The sequence below is a fragment of the Eleutherodactylus coqui genome, chromosome 12 (assembly GCF_035609145.1).
Source record: "Eleutherodactylus coqui strain aEleCoq1 chromosome 12, aEleCoq1.hap1, whole genome shotgun sequence".
NCBI classification, from domain to species: domain Eukaryota; kingdom Metazoa; phylum Chordata; class Amphibia; order Anura; family Eleutherodactylidae; genus Eleutherodactylus; species Eleutherodactylus coqui.
Window position 1 is genome coordinate 81,601,016 of NC_089848.1, and position 18,229 is coordinate 81,619,244.

An 18,229-nucleotide genomic window follows, 5' to 3' on the forward strand; every position below is an offset into this window, starting at 1 on the left:
TGCCGGCTCCCCCGATAAGTTTTCCCCTCCTTGATTGCAACCCACAGCCGGCCCATGGGCGGCAGCAGTGATACCACATCCGGCAGACGGCCCTGTTGTCCCTTAGGGGTCGGGTCGCAATGGCGACCCCTAGCAGTATGTCGATAGATAGATAGTGTTAAGCCACTGGCAGTCATTGGACTGAGGTCTTACCTCATTTATTGAAACAGAGGCGGATGTTCTCTGCTCTGTGTAGATCCAGGTCCAATAGGTGGATGGCAGGCAGACACAAAGCCCCCAGTCACACTTCTCATGCCTGGTTCAGGCCAGAGTGGCCAGAAACTCACGCAGGTTCCACATATTGATCTGCCGGAACACATTTTTGGGGGCTTTTTTTAATAGAACAGCAATTCTCAAATCCTCAGTCTCTTTGGTAGCTTCAAGGAAGACTAGCAGTACAGGAGGCACAGAGAATGCAGCAAAATTCGGTTGCACTTCATTGTAGAGTTCAGTTTGCCGAGCAGCTCGAAGTTCACCAACTCTCTGATGCAATGAGGCAGAATGCACCCAAAACCACTGCTCAGGAAAATGAAACCGCAACCAACTGCACCACTCACCATAATGCCTTCCCATTTCTGCTTCCATTACTACAAGCATCCCTTTCCTTCGTTAAGACACGGTTGCACAAAAACTTGCATTAATCAATAAAACAGAATAAACAGTTTAAACTTGGTAAAAAAAAAACAGAAACACACTTTGCTACATTTGTGCCAAAAACAACTTTTGCCACCTAGCAATAAGATAAAAGTCTGACCGGTGTGAGTCTCACCACTGAGACGCCCACCAGTCCCACGAACAGAGGTTCCATGCCCCCCTTGCTCCTTACTGTAGACCCTGTGTGACCCCCACAGTGAGGAGAAGATTAAATGGAGTTGTGGTCACGCATGCGTGATGCTGTTTCATTCATTTTCAATGGGACTGGTACGGATAGCTGAACGCCTGTAGTTGGATATTTCCATCAGTCTTATTGACATGGATGGAGCAGCACCCTACATGCCCGACCACCACTACATTCAATCTCTACATCACTGTGGGTGGCTGCAGCGACATTGTGGTGACAAGAAGACGGGGCACAGGACCCCCTTTCTCTTGATTAGTGTGGGTCTCAGCACTGAGACCCCCAACAATCAGACTTTTATCAGGTATTCGTATTTAAGCTCTCCAAACACGGGCCAAAGATGCTGCAATCGGTTGGGATCACAGCACCTTGATCAGGAGTACTTTCAGGTTTGGTATTAATAAAAATTGAATCCAACAAGTAAATTTGGACCCCTGCTTGCAATTTTGGATAGTCTTTGTGATATCAGCCCATAGAGTCCTGACATACCAGTTATATAGCTCTAATATAATGTTGCCATATACAGCCCACATAATACCACCATACTGTAAGTGTCCAATAATACTTATTTACAGGGTGCCTGTCATCAAAATTACGTCTCCAAACCACTGCAAATGTTCTGGAGAGCACTCTCACGCGCGCTGACATACTTTTGTTGCTGTTCACGCATTCTTCATTCCCAAGAAAATAAAGTTTAATCCGATATGTAAATGATCTGGCAAGTACTTTGGAGGCATTCACAATAAATCCAAGTCCTCTAGTTCTCACTGCATGGTCCCAACCAGCACCTCCTGGTGTCCTCCTGAGGGGGTCTTCTGATTGTGGGGCTGTCAATCAAGATAAAGAGGGAGGCACTAGGCGGGACTATGCAGCAAGAACCAGAGCACTTGGCACTATTGGGAATGCCCCCCTTCCCAGCACTTGTTAGCTCATTTGCATAACGGATTAAACTTTATGTGAACAGCAACAAAGGAGAATTCATGGGTCCTCAGAGCTCAGTGAATATATTTTCTCTTTTTCTTGGTATTAAAGACACTTTTCATGCTCTGAGATTCTCCTAAGAGCTGAAAATGCACATTTTTTCTTCCATTTCCCACAACAGGAAGACAAGCAAATGCCAAGAAACCAGCATAGGTAGCTCCGAGTAGAACATGAGTATGTGTCAGTCCCCCATGATATTGTAATAGATACACTTTAAGAAGAAACCTTGTATCATTTCATGGTAGACTGGGTTATTTTTAAGGCTTCCCATTTATTAAGGAACCCCAGAAGCAAACTTAAAGAGACACTGTCACCTACTTTTTGCCCTGTGAGCTAAGTTTATGGACTGAAAGTAGGTGACTTATGGAGTCCTTGTTTGTAAGTTTTATACTTACCTTACGGTTGATCCCCCGGTGTCAGTGCTGGAAGCTGCCACTCAGTGCATTGAGTGGCGCGGCTAAGGAGTCCGCCCATTGCAAATGGGCGGACTACTTAGCAGCACCGTTCAATGCAATGAGCAGTGGCTTCCAGTGCTCACACCAGGAAAATGGAGGAGGTAAATATAAAACTTACATCCAAGGACTTCATGGGTCACCTACTTTCAGCACATAAGCTTATAGGGCCAAAAGTAGGTGACAGAGTGTCTTTAAGTTTACTTCTGGGGTTCCCTAATAAATTGAAAGTCATGAAAATAACCCAGTCTGCCATGAAATGATAGATATACTTTAAGAAGAAACCTATTACAATATCATGGGGGACTGACACATACTCATGTTCTACTCGGAGCTACCTATGCTGGTTTCTTGGCATTTGCTTGTCTTCCTGTTGTGGGAAATGGAAGAAAAAATGTGCATTTTCAGCTCTTAGGAGAATCTCAGAGCATGAAAAGTCTTTTTAATACGAAGAAAAAGAGAAAATATACTCACTGAGCTCTGGGGACTCATGAATTCTCCTTCTTCCTTGGAAATTCATTGAACCAAAGTTGCTGAAATCCAACCAGAGGAAGATTTTATGACTGTTGTTCTCTTCGTTGAGCTAAAAAAAGCTGGAATTTGAGATATTTTCTGCTGAAGTTTTTGTTTCAAAAATTGTCTTTAGACACAAGTGATTTCTAGAATGGCTTCATCCCAACGAGTACAATCATTTAGACTTATTTAAATAAGGCTTCACCCTTGGAAAACGTATTAAGGGATTGTCTAGTAGAAGGCACATCCATTTCATCACTGTATCATGAAAGGTTCTGCCACTTTCTAATATGTATCTTTTTCAGTTTGTCAGCAGTTTAAGATCTCTGCTTTCTGTCTATGAATGCAAACATTCTTGTTTACTTCTAAAATACATTTGCAGGCCTGGTACTTCCCACAGCTGAGAGTTTTCTACAGTTATATTCAATAAAGAACTTACAATAAACTCTGTGCCAGACCACAGTTATTCCAAAAATATGAATCCTTATTACCGTAATTCCTAAATACTCCATAAAAGGTGATATTAAAAAGACACCACAGACCAGAAAGAAAACACAATGAAAAAAACCATATATATCTATGTGTATATATATATATATATATATATATATATATATATATACACATGTATATATACATGTATAGATAGATAGATTACATACAACAGGTACATAGCCTAGAACAAAGTATAGCAGCAAACCTATCATCACTATACATTCCATTCAAATCAGCAACAAAATATATAAATGAATCATAATTTAAAATCCCCCGTATGCAGAAATGAATTAAGCACCACTATTAGGGCTAAAGTATTCAATAATAGAAAAGTCTTTGTCTTAGGTCACCCACCACACCCAATGCCCATTTTACAAACGACTTCGCCTGGTTGTACAGTTGTATTTAGTTTAGGGATTTTTTAGAAAGCCTTGAAAGAGGTTGTCCATGACTGGTATCCCACAGACATCAAAATAACTGTTACGTCTGCTTGGCGCATTAAAGGGCCACGCCTCCATGCGGACACCGGATTGTGTCCCTTTAAAACTGCAAACACTCATTTAGAATTTGCACTAACAAATTGCACCTCTCCAGGCTGAGATGGAAGGACCCCTGTCCCTTTCTTATCAGGTAAAGTGGGGAACCCCTGCCTAAAAGCGAGGTAATCGTCCCGATAAGGTTGGCCCCACTGACTTCATCTGGGACCCAGCTATCCCTGATCAGGAACCTGGAGAAGATGCACTGAACACACAGCACATGACACTGTTCACACACACTGAAGAGGACTGCACATAAAGCACATGTCTGGGCACTTGCACAGACATACCACACAACTCACTGTTCACACCAACACATATGGTTGTGCATACAACATATAACAGGAACCCCACCCAGAGCTCACATGCATACAGATGGTAATCCATAGCCAGTCCAAGTGTCCTCACACCTGGGGAATAGAGTCAGCCACTGTGCTGACATAGGGAACAGTGTCAGGCATCACACATCTGCCACACACATAGGACATCAGATGTCTGGATGCCGCACCTGCTCAGGGATAGGGAGGAACCTGCGGGCCGCCTGCACCTGTGTAGTCACCATACCACACACTACACAATACCTGTCTGAGAGATTTCACAAGACCACTCTTACCTGATTTAAAGCTGCACAGCCTCTTACCACTCATACACCCACTGTTTAACTGTGGCTTAAAATTTGGATTAAGACGACAACAGTTTATTAGCCTTACCTGAAGAAGGGATCAGTTAGATTGTAAAACGTGTTGTGCTTGTAAGCTTTTCAACATTTTATATTATCACACTTACATTTGTTTCATCCAAAATATATTGTTGGGACATCTTCTACAGAATTACTGGTATAATCCCATTGAGGCACCTTGAATTTGCAGACCTAAGCAGCCGATCATTAGTTAGAAGAAGGCCCTTTTGATCTTTTATATTTGCACATGTTGATGACCCTTGTTTTGGAAATCTGTCTCTGAAGTAAAGAACTGGCAGTTCTGGATTCCCAAAAGCCTCTGTATAGAGGTCTTGCCTATTCCAACACAACCCATTCAAGGTTAGCCTAGGTGCACTGTGTTCTACTGTATGTTCAACTTGGTTGCCATTGGTCATAACTCTATGGAGCCTTCTGTATATTTCCTTCAAGTCATTTTTGCTCCTTGTAAGAAGGGGTAAGAGCTGAGTTCTCACGATTAAGGCAACAGAACAAGAGATTTCCTTAATTTCAAAAAGTCTTAGCCCAAATATTTAAAAAATCCAAATTACAGTTTTACATGAGAGTTTCTATATAACTTGTTCTCACAATGTACGATGGAGCTCATGACTTATAGTAAAAACTTAATGGAAAAAGGTGGAGTCTTCTTCACGCGTTGGTAGATCCAGGCACCGCATTGAATAAAATATCCATTGTTTTCTTGCTCCCTCCTTTTTTGTCAGTTGCTTTCTTGCTTACTTATCCAGCAAACATTATATTAGCTGATAAAATTGGCAGCGAGACCCTACAGCGGCAAACTGACAGAAGGTCTGCACGGCTTCTACACACATTGTAATATCCAAGAAAGGGGAATTATCGCTTGGAGCTGACGACAATGAATTTTTACAACTCTTGCAAAAGAACGCCGTGACCACGGCTGGATATTCGAGGGATAATAACATTTTGATTGCAGGAGGTGTTCGTAATAGAAGCAGTGCAATTATATTTTTCTGCTATGGCACTTAGTCACATTGCTGAAACTTACATAAGAGCAAAGATTTATTTTTCCAGTTCATTTGATCCTTCTCGGCCCACTCAGCCGATTATTATGAAGTCGAAAGAGCATCAGGGGTGGAAAAAGTGAGAAATAAATTGAGATAGCACAAGTTGCTGTTGCTCTGCACATCTTGCAAAATAATTGATATATAAATCCTAACTCTGCTGAAGTAACTCCATACACATGATGTAATTAGTATTACATGTCACTGGAGCTCTTTATAGTGGGGTGTGAGTTTAGGTGGCCAAGCAACCACTCGTCTTCTTGTACGGGTGACCGCCATTTGAGCATTTGCAGCTTCCATTACTGATGTTTTCACAGGAAGTGTTTTCTACTGTACAAGGGACTGCCTCTCCATGCAAAATAGGCTTGTATTACGCTCTTTCCAAGGGAAGCATGATATGATCAGTGAATATGCCACAAATGTATGATTAGTGGGATCCAACCACTTGCACCCCTGAGAATGAGATGCCAACCCAGTGTGCATGTGCAGTCACTCTCCATTAATCCTTTCCATTCCAATTTGTATCCTGGTTTTCCTAGGGGCTTACTCTTTTTCTGCCGTTATACTACGGCGCTATCTGCTGGCTAAAGCCAGTACTGCATGAGGTGACACATTGGATAGGCTCCGACAGCAGAGAGGCTGGCAATATACAGTAAGAGAACCCCGACGGACGTCTTCCAACATCGGAGCTGTACAGCCTTAAATCATAATGTCTTCACACATCAGACAGTGGATTGGAAAGGGTTAAAGGGAAATGTTAAAAAAATATGTGTTTTAATTTGTACAAGATATCCACTGACATTTTCTTGCACAATTACAGTGCATGGCAACTGTTCATGCATGCATTGGCTGATGTTGGCAGATCTCCATCATTACGTGATCTGCCATTAGCACGAAGGAATCCTTGAGATCACGTCCTTTTCCCTGGGACCAGAGATGTTAACCTGAGAGAGCCCTTCACAGGAAGATACTTGAGTAGCAGGTTGTTGCAGAATGGGTGTGGTTTGTATTAAAAAAAGGGGCGTAATATATTCAGACCACCTATGTTAATATCAAACCCCAAACCTCCTAAATATATTCAGATCTTTTATTTTAATATCATACCTACTAAATTTATTCGGACCCTAGACCAGCTATGTTTATATCAGACCCCAAAACTCTAATTTAATTCAGGCCCTTATAATAAAGTTAGGCTCCATATATTATTTTCAGGCCCCAGATCAGATAAAAAATACTATTCAGTCCCAAGACTATAAACTTACCCTCCTCTCTCCTGTCTTGATGCCATCCAGCATCGGCTGTTGTTTATACCTCCACATAATGGAGGAAATTCATCATGTGCATTTTTAAGCCAGTTTTGCTGGAGGCCACGTTGCCGTTACCCATGCCACATTTATCAAAAGTTGCATACTGATGATAAATAAGTCTAGAAATGTTAATCACTTTTTACACCCGTCTCGAGTGAGATTGTGACAGATTTTAAAAACCTCACTCCACTCAAACCACACCCCCTTTTCTAGACTCTATATCAGCCTGGGTTTTGGAAAAGTGAAGTGAGAGGTCTACTGCGGGAGCCAGCTATGACTGCTGGATGGCCTTCAGCTACAACAGCGGGGATCAGTGAGAATATTGATCCCCGATGTTAACCCCTTGCATATTGCAATCAATGTTGATCACAACATGCAAAGGGTTCATAGAAGGAGGGTTCTCCCTGTGTAATTGTAGAAGGCAAATGGGTTGTGGTGGCAACCAGATGCCAGGCAATGGCATACAGGTCTGCAAAGGCCTATGATCACTATTATTAGTGATAAGGCATAGCAATACTGTAGAACTAAAATGCATTATCAGAGCGATCATAGCTATGATTCTAGCTCACAGGTTCAACTTCCTACAGAGACATAAAAAATGTAAAGAAAAATAGTAAAAAAAAAAAACAATGGAAACAAATAGTAATAGAAAAGAACCTTTTTTTGTGCACTTTACACTGTGACAATAAGAAAGGGGCGCCCTCTACGTCTGGAAGAAAGAAGGTTTCTACACTGACATAGAAGGGGGTTCTTTACTGTAAGAGCAGTGAGACTATGGAACTCTCTGCCTAAGGATGTGGTGATAGTGAACTCCCTAAAAGAATTCAAGAGGAGCCTGGACGCCTTTCTTGAGTCTAACAATATGACATGTTATATTATGGCCCATTTACACGTAATGATTATTGCTCAAAATGAGTTCAAATGAAGAAATTTGAGTGATAATCATTACGTGTAAATGCAAAAAAATTGCTCACTAATCGTTCACTTATTATCACTGACTTTCAGTCTGCGAGAAAACTATCGCTGGCTTCTCGTTACGTGTAAATGATCCCAGCTCAGCGCTTCACATAGAAGGTAAAGCGCTGAGCAAGAAGCCTGCAATCCAGCGATAAGTCTTTCAGTGTTAATGCTCTGCACGAGCGGTAACGACCTTAGCGGCGACATCAGCACTCATACACTCGTTTAAATGACTTTCGACCTGTGTAAAAGGGCCATTCGTGTTTCTTTCAGAAGGGTCGGTGATCCAGGGATTATTCTGATTTCCAGGTTGGAGTCGGGAAGGAATTTTATTCCCTAAAATGAGAAAAACTGACTTGTACCTCTTTTTTTTTTTTACCTTCCTCTGGATCAACATGGGTAATAGGCTGAACTGTATGGACATCTGTCTTTTTTTAGCCTTATACAATATGTTACTAATGGGTTAAAGAACTCTGACATAGTACATAGTACATTATATGTCAGCCCTATATATATATTTTCTCTCCTTTGCTATTATGTAAGCAGCGTCAGATATTTATTATATCCAGCACTAAAGCCTGAGAAACTTTAAAAAAAAATCATCACAATTTCCTTAGATTACCATGGGGACCATCAGCATAAAAGAATATCTCTCTGCACAGTGGTTGGGAAATAGCTGCATGAATTGTCGGTGTGGGAAAGCAGTAGGAAGAAGACCTTTGGTAGAAACTTATGTGGGCAAGCATGAAATAGTTTAACCCTGTGTTCTTGTAGCATATAGCAGATCTATGTGCACATAAAGGTCCATCGTGTGAACTAATAAGCCATAATCTGTGACATTACGTTGACTTTCCAGCATAAATTTGGATGTTTAAAGTCTATCTTTTAGTGAAAAACGTCAGTTATCTAGATAGTAAAGGTACCCCATAGGGCGATCAAGAAAAGGAGATCTTCAAAGATATATTCTACTGACAGGCGAAGATCACAGGGTGTCTAGTTAAAAGCTTGCTTCGCTACCAATTTATCAAATCTGCCAGCGAAATCAGTGGATATTAATACAGAGAATGACACAAAGGTGATTCTCATTACTGATGGCTCCCAGTAGTGAGAATGAGCCATTATAGTAATTTGTTTCCTCGAAATCCCATGACTATGCATTGCAGTATACAGACATCAAGGACTCAGATTGCCAGTTTAAAATGACCGAGGAATGTAGGGTAACCCAGACATGTCGAATGAGTTCTCATAGCCAATCACCATATTAAAGAGGATATCGTACAATGACAACTGCTTACTATTTGCCCAATTAGGGTCTATTTTTATCATAGAGGAGATGGTTCCAATTTTGGTCCCCATTCTTTATATGAGAGCAAAGAGGACCTTTACTTGTCTATATATTACTCAACTAGTTTAAATACCCAGTGTTGCCTGAGTTTCTGACGCTCTTAAAGGGGTTGTCCCGCGCCGAAACGTTTTTTTTTTTTCAATAGCCCCCCCGTTCGGCGCGAGACAAACCCGATGCAGGGGTTTAAAAAAAACAAACGGATAGTACTTACCCGAATCCCCGCGCTCCAGTGACTTCTTACTTACCTTGCGAAGATGGCCGCCGGGATCTTCACCCACGGTGGACTGCAGGTCTTCTCCCATGGTGCACCATGGGCTCTGTGCGTTCCATTGCCGATTCCAGCCTCCTGATTGGCTGGAATCGGCACACGGGGCGGAGCTACGAGGAGCAGCTCTCTGGCACGAGCGGCCCCATTCAGAAGGGAGAAGACCGGACTGCGCAAGCGCGTCTAATCGGGCGATTAGACGCTGAAATTAGACGGCTCCATGGAGACGAGGACGCTAGCAACGGAACAGGTAAGTGAATAACTTCTGTATGGCTCATAATTAATGCACGATGTACATTACAAAGTGCATTAATATGGCCATACAGAAGTGCTGAACCCCACTTGCTTTCGCGGGACAACCCCTTTAATGTCTTGGCTTTTCCACTCTCTTTTTGAATTCAGGCCTAATGCTGTTCCGTGGTTTCTGCAGCCCTTGATGTTTTGGCTCCTTTCCGCTCTTTTTGATTTCGGACCTGACATTATTTTGTGGTTTCTGCACCTCTTGATGTCCTGGCTCTTCCCCTTTCTTTTTGTATTCAGGCCTTATGCTGGTCTCAGGTCTCTGCAGCCCTTGATGTCCTGGCTCTTCCCCTCTCTTTTTGAATTTAGGCCTAATGCTGTTCTGTGGTTTCTGCAGCCCTTGATGTTCTGGCTCCTTTCCGCTCTTTTTGACTTCGGACCTGACATAATTTTGGGGTTTCTGCAGCTCTTGATGTCCTCGCTCTTCCCCTCTCTTTTTGAATTCAGGCCTTATGCTGGTCTCAGGTCTCTGCAGCCCTTGATGTCCTGGCTCTTCCCCTCTCTTTTTGAATTCAGGCCTTATGCTGGTCTCAGGCCTCTGCAGCCTTCGATGTCCTGCCTCTTCCCCTCTCTTTTTGATTTTAGGCCTCACACTGTTCCAAGGTCTCTGCAGCCCTTGATGTCCTGGGTCTTACCTGCTAATTCTTAAGTCATTGGTCACATTGTTTGCTTGTTTCACTGTCGCATTAATTTTGCTTTCTTTGCTTTCAGCTGAACTTGTCTAATGGGTCTTTGTTTTTTCAAGTCATTCGTTATCTACCACATGTCTAAATTATTTATTACGCCGAATCATAAAGCATCTTATTTTACCATAGATTATACAATAGGCCTCATTTATTGAAACTGTGTAAAATTATTTGTTGCACATAGGAACCAATCATCATTCTTTAGGCTGCTCTTGTAAAATTAAAGCTGTGCTGTGATTGGTTGCTAGGAGCTATAAACAGTTGGAACCCCCCAATATTTTAAGCTGGACCTTGAATAGTATGTGTACCAAGTTTGGTTGAAATCCATCAAGGTATAAGAAGGGTATGGCCTGGTTGCTTGGGTGTGATAATGTGGGCAGCAGCGAGAGTGGAGGGGGATGGTACATTTGATCCTGAAGAAACATCCGCCCTCAAATCCCTCCAACATAGGACATATTTACCATTGCATTCCGAGCATGGAAACCATAGAAACCAGTACTGTAGTACTGGGCAGTGACTGCTGTCAGCTCTACCCCTCGCAGATAGAGGATCTACAGCAGTTTCCCCAAACTTGTTTGCCCTGGAGACCATTTGCCAATTTTTTTATTTTCTGCAGACCCCCTGTCTGCTTAATACCGGCTGCATACGACTGGGTCGAATTCCGCATGCGAGAGCCCTCAGCAGAATCTGACCCTGTGCCCAGCCGGCATCCGCACGTACCTGTCATTTATGTTTCTTTTCTGTACTGTGGATTGGCCCATACGGCTCGCCGTCGGACATGCACCGTACAGATTCCGCGATGACGTGGAATCCGCAACCTTTCCACAATGCCAATGCACCAACAGTCTCAGACTGATGTCATGCTGGGAGCTGTAGTACGTTGAACTCCCATATGATGGTTATGTGATGTCATTGCAGGTCATTCATCCACTGCACCTCTATAACTGCACTGAGGAGGTGGGGGAGGGGATGGGACATGCCTCCTGTCGCCCGGGGGTGTGGGACAGCGCCCCAAAATCGTAACTCTTCTGCATTGCCTTAGTATGAGAACGGCCAGGGTCATGCACCCCCATTTTTATTATCCCTAGTGACCAGCCTATTTTGTGTCTTAAGGACCCAGCGATTTTGATCATCGCATTACAGGAGCCACAACTTCTTGGCACAGCTGTATGAGAACTTGTTTTTTGGGAGGACAAGTTGTATTTTTTTAATGGTACGACTGAAGAACATATAATGTGTAACTATTATTGAAAAAACATTTTGGGGGGGGGGGGGGGGCGGGGAGAGAAATGGAAAAAACATAGAGAAATTCCACCCTTGTTATTAGGTTTCATATTAACAGCGTTCACCATTCGGGAAAAATAACATAATAACTTTCTTATGTGGATCAGCACGAATACTGCGATACAAGTTTTTATGGGATTTTAAAAATTTTTGACTACATTTTACTGTAATTGACTATGAACTATCGCATTCTAAGACCCATAATATTTTTATTTTTCTGGCAGCGCAGCTCTGTGAGGTCTCGATTTTTGCAGGATGAGTTGTAGTTTTTATTGGTACCATTTTAAGGTACATATGAATTTTGGATTGCTTTTTATTGCATTTTTTTGGGAGGCAAACAAAAGAAAAACAGCAATTTTGGTATTACTTTTTTATAACGTCCACTATGTGAGATATATACCAAAAAATGTAATTGTCTGAGTCATTACGAATGCGGTAATACACATTATGTGTTACATTTTTGGTATTTTATCCATTTACAACGGGTTTTTGTCATGAAAAACACATTTTTTAAACTTTTTTTTCCTTGAAATTAAGGCAATGCGACAGTGCGACAAATCTCATGTATGTGAAGTCCATGCTTTCCTACGGGTTCTTCCACACGAACAATGCTTTATAGGCTGCTACATTGCGAGAATACAAAATTGTGGAATGCTGTATATACCCACTAATTGCGATGTTTTGTAGCCCCTGTTTCCCTATGGACCCTTTGTGTTGCATTGCCTGAAAACACAGTTTTTGTGCGCTGCGATGCAACTTTGACAGTAGGAAATCCTACTGTCAAAGTTCTAAAATGGCTGGATAAAAAAAAACAAAAAAACACATACATCACCTAAGAAGCACTTTCTGCTCCGCCACATCTTCTTCCCGGTCTCCAGAAGTTGTTTTCAGGCATCTCTTCTGGTCAGGGATTGCAAAATCCCCGCCTCCAGAAAGTGCTGCCTCTGATTTGCTCTCGATCAGCGCAGCTCAGCCAATCAGAGCCAGCGTTCGATCAACTAATCACAGCCATTCAATGATTCACTGAATGGCCAGGCCGGGAAGAGGTGCCTGAAGACAATTGCCAAAGACCGGAGAGAAAATGCAGCGGAGCTGGACAGTGCTTCTTAGCTGATGTATGTGGTTTTTTTCAATGCAGCTAGGGCTTATTTTCAGGATAAGGCATATATTTCAAGTCCCCTGGCAGCGATGTTGCGTCAGCCGTGTGAACGCGGCTTAAACTTTACTGAACTTTTTTTTGCACTATTTTTTAGTCTCTCGATATGATTGTAGGATTGCTAGGATAGTACACTGCAGTATGGTGGTTTTGCATCGGGGGTTCTGGGGGAAAGGGGAATCTGCTGACCGTACTGCTCTGTCTTATGAACAACACCGAAGGGACCCCGTTGACTATAATACGGTCCATTCTGTTTCCGCTTAGCTGCCATTTTACGGGAGCGCCTCATGCAACTCTTTTTTTCCCAGTATTTTGTACCAGATCTGCGACGGAGCCTCTAACCAGAAATTCCAATGTGAAACCACCCTTACTTATGACAGCTGCATATTAAACGTTGCAGGAGGCGGGGCCTAATAGGCTGAGTTACATAGTAAGCATGGTAAGCAGGCTTCTGGCTGCCATAGGAACCCATTGGTCCCCTACGATCATATTGCAGGGTGGTAATGGGTAACAGAAAGAATTCTCTGGCCCTTTCATCTGCTTACATGCTGTGGTTGGAATGGATTGTGGCATGTAAGGGGTTAGACTGCCAAAATCTAAGGTTACTCTTCTCCTAGCCGTTAGAGCAGGAACCTGGCTGTCAGTAGCCAGCTAAGCCACCGCCTTAAAAAAGACATATGTGCTGGTTTAAAGCCCGTTAGTGAGGTCAGTGAAAGCTTGTATTGGCCGTCACTAATGGGTCAAATTGCCTTGCTCTCTGATTTCCCCGCACTGTGATCATCTTATTGAATCATGCTTTGCAAATATCGCATGTATGCAAATCAAAACCTGTCGCCCCACTCCAGTCTCAAGTGGCGGGATTACTTGTAGTACCCAGGAACAGAGCGCCCCCCCATGACCCTTTTTAAAGTATTTACAATTAGCAGTAATGTATGTGATTTATTACTGTCACAAAAGCCTCTACTGTCATACAGACAAGCGCAGTACTGGAAGCAGCGCTGTATTATACGGATGTAATAGTGCGGCGAGGAGCCAGGAAGATTAATTATAGGAGACGACAGACGAGCCACACACACAGTAATGATCACATTAATAATGCTGCCAATTAAAAGGCCGCAGTAGGGGAACGCATACGATGGTAAATTAGTGTACTAGAAAATGAGCAGTACACAAGACGGGGGCAGAAGATACGACAAAATAACTAATGGCGCTATGTGAAGCACTGTGACTGTACCCTAATAGTTAGAAAAAAATCATTTGCCAGCGACCATACTCACTGGTATACGGATACGAAAATACAAGGGCAGGTGTAGACAGCACAGCGCTCAGCACGCAGATGGGCAGATCACTATGTGGAGGAAGTTACACAGGTGCAAAATACTGATGAACAGCCACTCACACACCTACCACATATCTGGGATTTGTTTGTAACGTAAGGCCGGCTTTACACGGGCGTCACATGCAAAATTTGCGTGCGCAATACGCAGACTACAACTTATTCATTTTAATGGGTTCGTTTACATGTGCAAATTTTACCTGCGCATTTCGGTCACGCCACAAAAAATTCAGCATGCTTTATATTTCTGCGGCTTTGCACACCAAAAGTCTCCATAGGAGTCATGGGGATTCGCAAATGGATGCAAAATACACTAGGAGATGCATGAAACATTGTGTAATTACGCAGGATAAGGGCTCAGTCAGACGGGCGTTTTTTCGCGCGATTTGCGCATGCGTCCAGCGATTTTATAAAACCATTGCTTTGCAATGGTATCGTACACATGAGCGCTTTTTATGCGCTTGTCCGATAAATTCTAGAACAGAAATCGCGATCTGCGATTCCTGTTCTCTTCTCTATATGCGCTCAATGGGGTCGGCGGCAGCAGCGCCGACCCCATTGAGAACATATAGAAGACAAATCATTCTCCTCTGCCACAGCTGTTACAGCTGTGGCAGAGAAGAATGATGTTTGCCCATTGAATATAATGGAGCTGGCAATACAGCCGGCTCCATTGAAAGCAATGGGCTGCCGGCGAGCGCGGGATGAATTTTCGGGAAGGGCTTAAAAATATAAGCCTTTCCCTGCCCTGAGCCAATCAGAGGCAGCACTCACTCACCCATTCATAAATTCATGAATGGGTAAGTGAGAGCTGCCTCTGATTGGTCAGGCTGTGACCAATCAGAGGCAGCTCATTCAGCAGGTGGGGATTTTAAATCCCCGGCTGCTGAATACTACTCAGAGCAGTTCAGGAGAACTGCCGCCGACCGCGGCTGAACTCCGTCTCCCGGGACCAGGTGAGTATATATTTTTTTTTTGTTTTTACACATTTCTGGATGAATTTCAGGGAAGGGCTTATATTTTTAAGCCCTTCCCGAAAATTCATCGAGAGATCACCCGCAGCGCATTGCTTTCAATGGAGCCGGCTGTATTGCCGGCTCCATTGAATTCAATGCGCTGCACTGCTCCGGCCCGTTTCTATTGAAACGTGGCTAGGAGCAGTTTTTTCGGGCGATTTTTCGGCCCCGGTCACGCGATTTGCGGATGCGCATCTGTCATGCAATCCACAAATCGCGGGAAAAAACGCCCATGTGACTAAGGCCTCAAGAACACATCTGGAACTCATTAGACTAATTATGGCTGGGAGCATCGGGGATCCTAGCCATCTTTGGGAGGGGGGGGGGGTCTTGTTTTTATGGCATACACACTGCAGCAGAAGTGACCTGATAACTTTATTCTATGGGTCAGTATGATTACGAGGATACCAAATATCGTTTTGTTGTTGTACTTTTAAAAAATAAAATGTCTTTGGAAAAACATAAAATTATTTTCTGTGACCCTCAGCGGAGGAGACAGCGAGGTAGAGATGTTAACCTTGTCACAGGGTTCTACCATCTCGTCCCTAAGGGTAGCTCGGGACCTGATCTCGTTACTGCTGGGGGAGATCACAGGGGTAGTAACCGGGGCCTACCTGAAGTCCAATTTGTCACTCGTGACGCCAACGTTCCGCCCTCTGCGGTGGATCTTTGGAGAAGTCAATTCCAGAGAAATAAAGTAGTCCACGCACAAAGTATACTTTTCTGAACAGGAACCAGGAACGTTTGGGTTCTGCTCGTTTAATGAACAAATAGCAAGGTTAATAGTCCAAACAGTTCTTACAATAGTGATGCAGGGAGGATTCATAGGGTACTTGGAACTCTACAGTCTCAGTTATCTGTAGGCATTAAACCGTTCCAATCCATTGTCTGACGTCTAAAGACACTCTGATTGAAGGCTGTACAGCTCCGATGTCTGAAGACATCAGGCAGGGTCTTCTTACTGTATATTACTGGCCGCTCCGTTGTCGGGGGCCTCTCCAGCATGTCCAATACCGCAGTACTGGCTCTAGCCAGCAGATGGCGCCATTGTATAATGTCAGAAAGAGAAAGCCCTCTAGGAAACCCTGAATCCAAAATTGGACTGCAAAGGGTTAACTCTCCCGGTAACTCTCCTTCACTCTCTCCTGTCAGTCACTCACACTTCTTGCTGGTTAGCAGTTCCTTTTGCTCGCTTCAGACTCATGCTGTTTCCACACGTTTCTCATAGTCCAGGTGCACTGGCTTCGTTGGAGATGGCGACTAAGGCTAGGCCCATGCGGGAACAACGGACCACTTCTCTGACTCTTTCATACTCCTTCTCTCTGCAACTCCTGACTTCACTACTCCCTTGCATTGCATTCTGCAAACGCATATATCTAACACCATCACTTGACAACAAACGATACACACAAAACGATACATTTTCCAGACAGGACAGAAAATACCAGACATTAAAGGAGATGTCCCGAGGCAGCAAGTGGGTCTATACACTTCTGTATGGCCATAATAATGCACTTTGTAATATACATTGTGCATTAATTATGAGCCATACAGAAGTTATAAAAAGTTTTTTACTTACCTGCTCCGTTGCTAGCGTCCTCGTTCCCATGGAGCCGACTAATTTTTGGCCTCCGATGGCCAAATTAGCCGCGCTTGCGCAGTCCGGGTCTTCTGCTTTCTTCTATGGAGCCTTTCGTGCAGGATGCCGGCTCCGTGTAGCTCCGCCCCGTCACGTGCCGATTCCAGCCAATCAGGAGGCTGGAATCGGCAGTGGACCGCACAGAAGAGCTGCGGTCCACGGAGGCAGAGGATCCCGGCGGCCATCTTCAGCGGTAAGTATTGAAGTCACCGGACCGCCGGGATTCAGGTAAGCGCTGTGCGGGTGGTTTTTTTAACCCCTGCATCGGGGTTGTCTCGCGCCGAACGGGGGGGGGGTTTAAAAAAAAAAAAACCCGTTTCGGCGCGGGACATCTCCTTTAACCCTTTCAGTCCTGCAACCATCCAATACACCTATACCTAATGCACTCAACAAGCAAGACACTGACATGACAGTAACATGAGACAAACATACAACATTCTGAAGGGGACCCATGTAACTCTGGGACACTACACAGACATAACTTTTTTTTCCAGTGGCCATCGTTGTGTGAGGGGACTTGAAGTTGCAATCATTTGATTGCTCCTGCAGCGTAATGTAATACTATAGTAGTAGGTAGGTAGGCCCCAAAAGGCTGCCATGGCAACCGAACTGTCGTTGCCTGGGGGACATTCGAGACCCCACAAAACCGATTGAAGGATTTAAATGCCACTATTAGAACTGATGGTTGCAAGTACAGGATTAACATCCGTGATCAGCGTTCATGCTGATCGCGGCTGTTGCCAACGGGCGTCAGCTGTGAGAAACTGCCGGCACCCACATCCACTTGCATACAAGCCCCGGATACACAGTACGTAACCATATGACCTGTGTCATTAAGGGGTTAAAATGCTGGGGGAACCCAGAGTGTCAGTGCTTTTATGGTTCACTCGTGAGGTGCTTTATTGTATTGGGCATCATTAATAGATTCTAAGGCATCTCGGTGCACTACATGTATCAGTGGGACTGATACTCTTTCTATGCCTTTGTCACGGTGTGGTGGTGCGATGCAGGATTCGGGATATGATACAGCAGATGGAGTAACCAAAGTAAATAAAGTTTACAATATTTATTGATAAATGTAGAAATGGAAATGAACAATAATAGTCCAGGGTCAGGAGTGCGCCTCCACCGCGATTTCCGTAAATATTTTTTGCTGTCCAGGTGCCCTGCTGGTCTAGAGACTCAACGCTTGCTCTGTCTTGTGTTGTGTTTGTACACTATGTGTTAGGTGACCGCTGCAGGCTTCTGGGACATTTAGTTAAAGCATGCACAAAAATTACATTTAAAGGAGATGTCCCGAGGCAGCAAGTGGGTCTATACACTTCTGTATGGCCATAATAATGCACT

At 43.7% G+C, this 18,229-nt stretch overlaps 1 protein-coding gene across 1 annotated transcript in view; it reads left to right on the forward strand.

Moving 5' to 3' along the window:
* Positions 1-18,229, forward strand: part of AGMO (alkylglycerol monooxygenase) — a 200,225-nt gene that overhangs the window by 159,928 nt on the left and 22,068 nt on the right. The window lies entirely within an intron of this gene.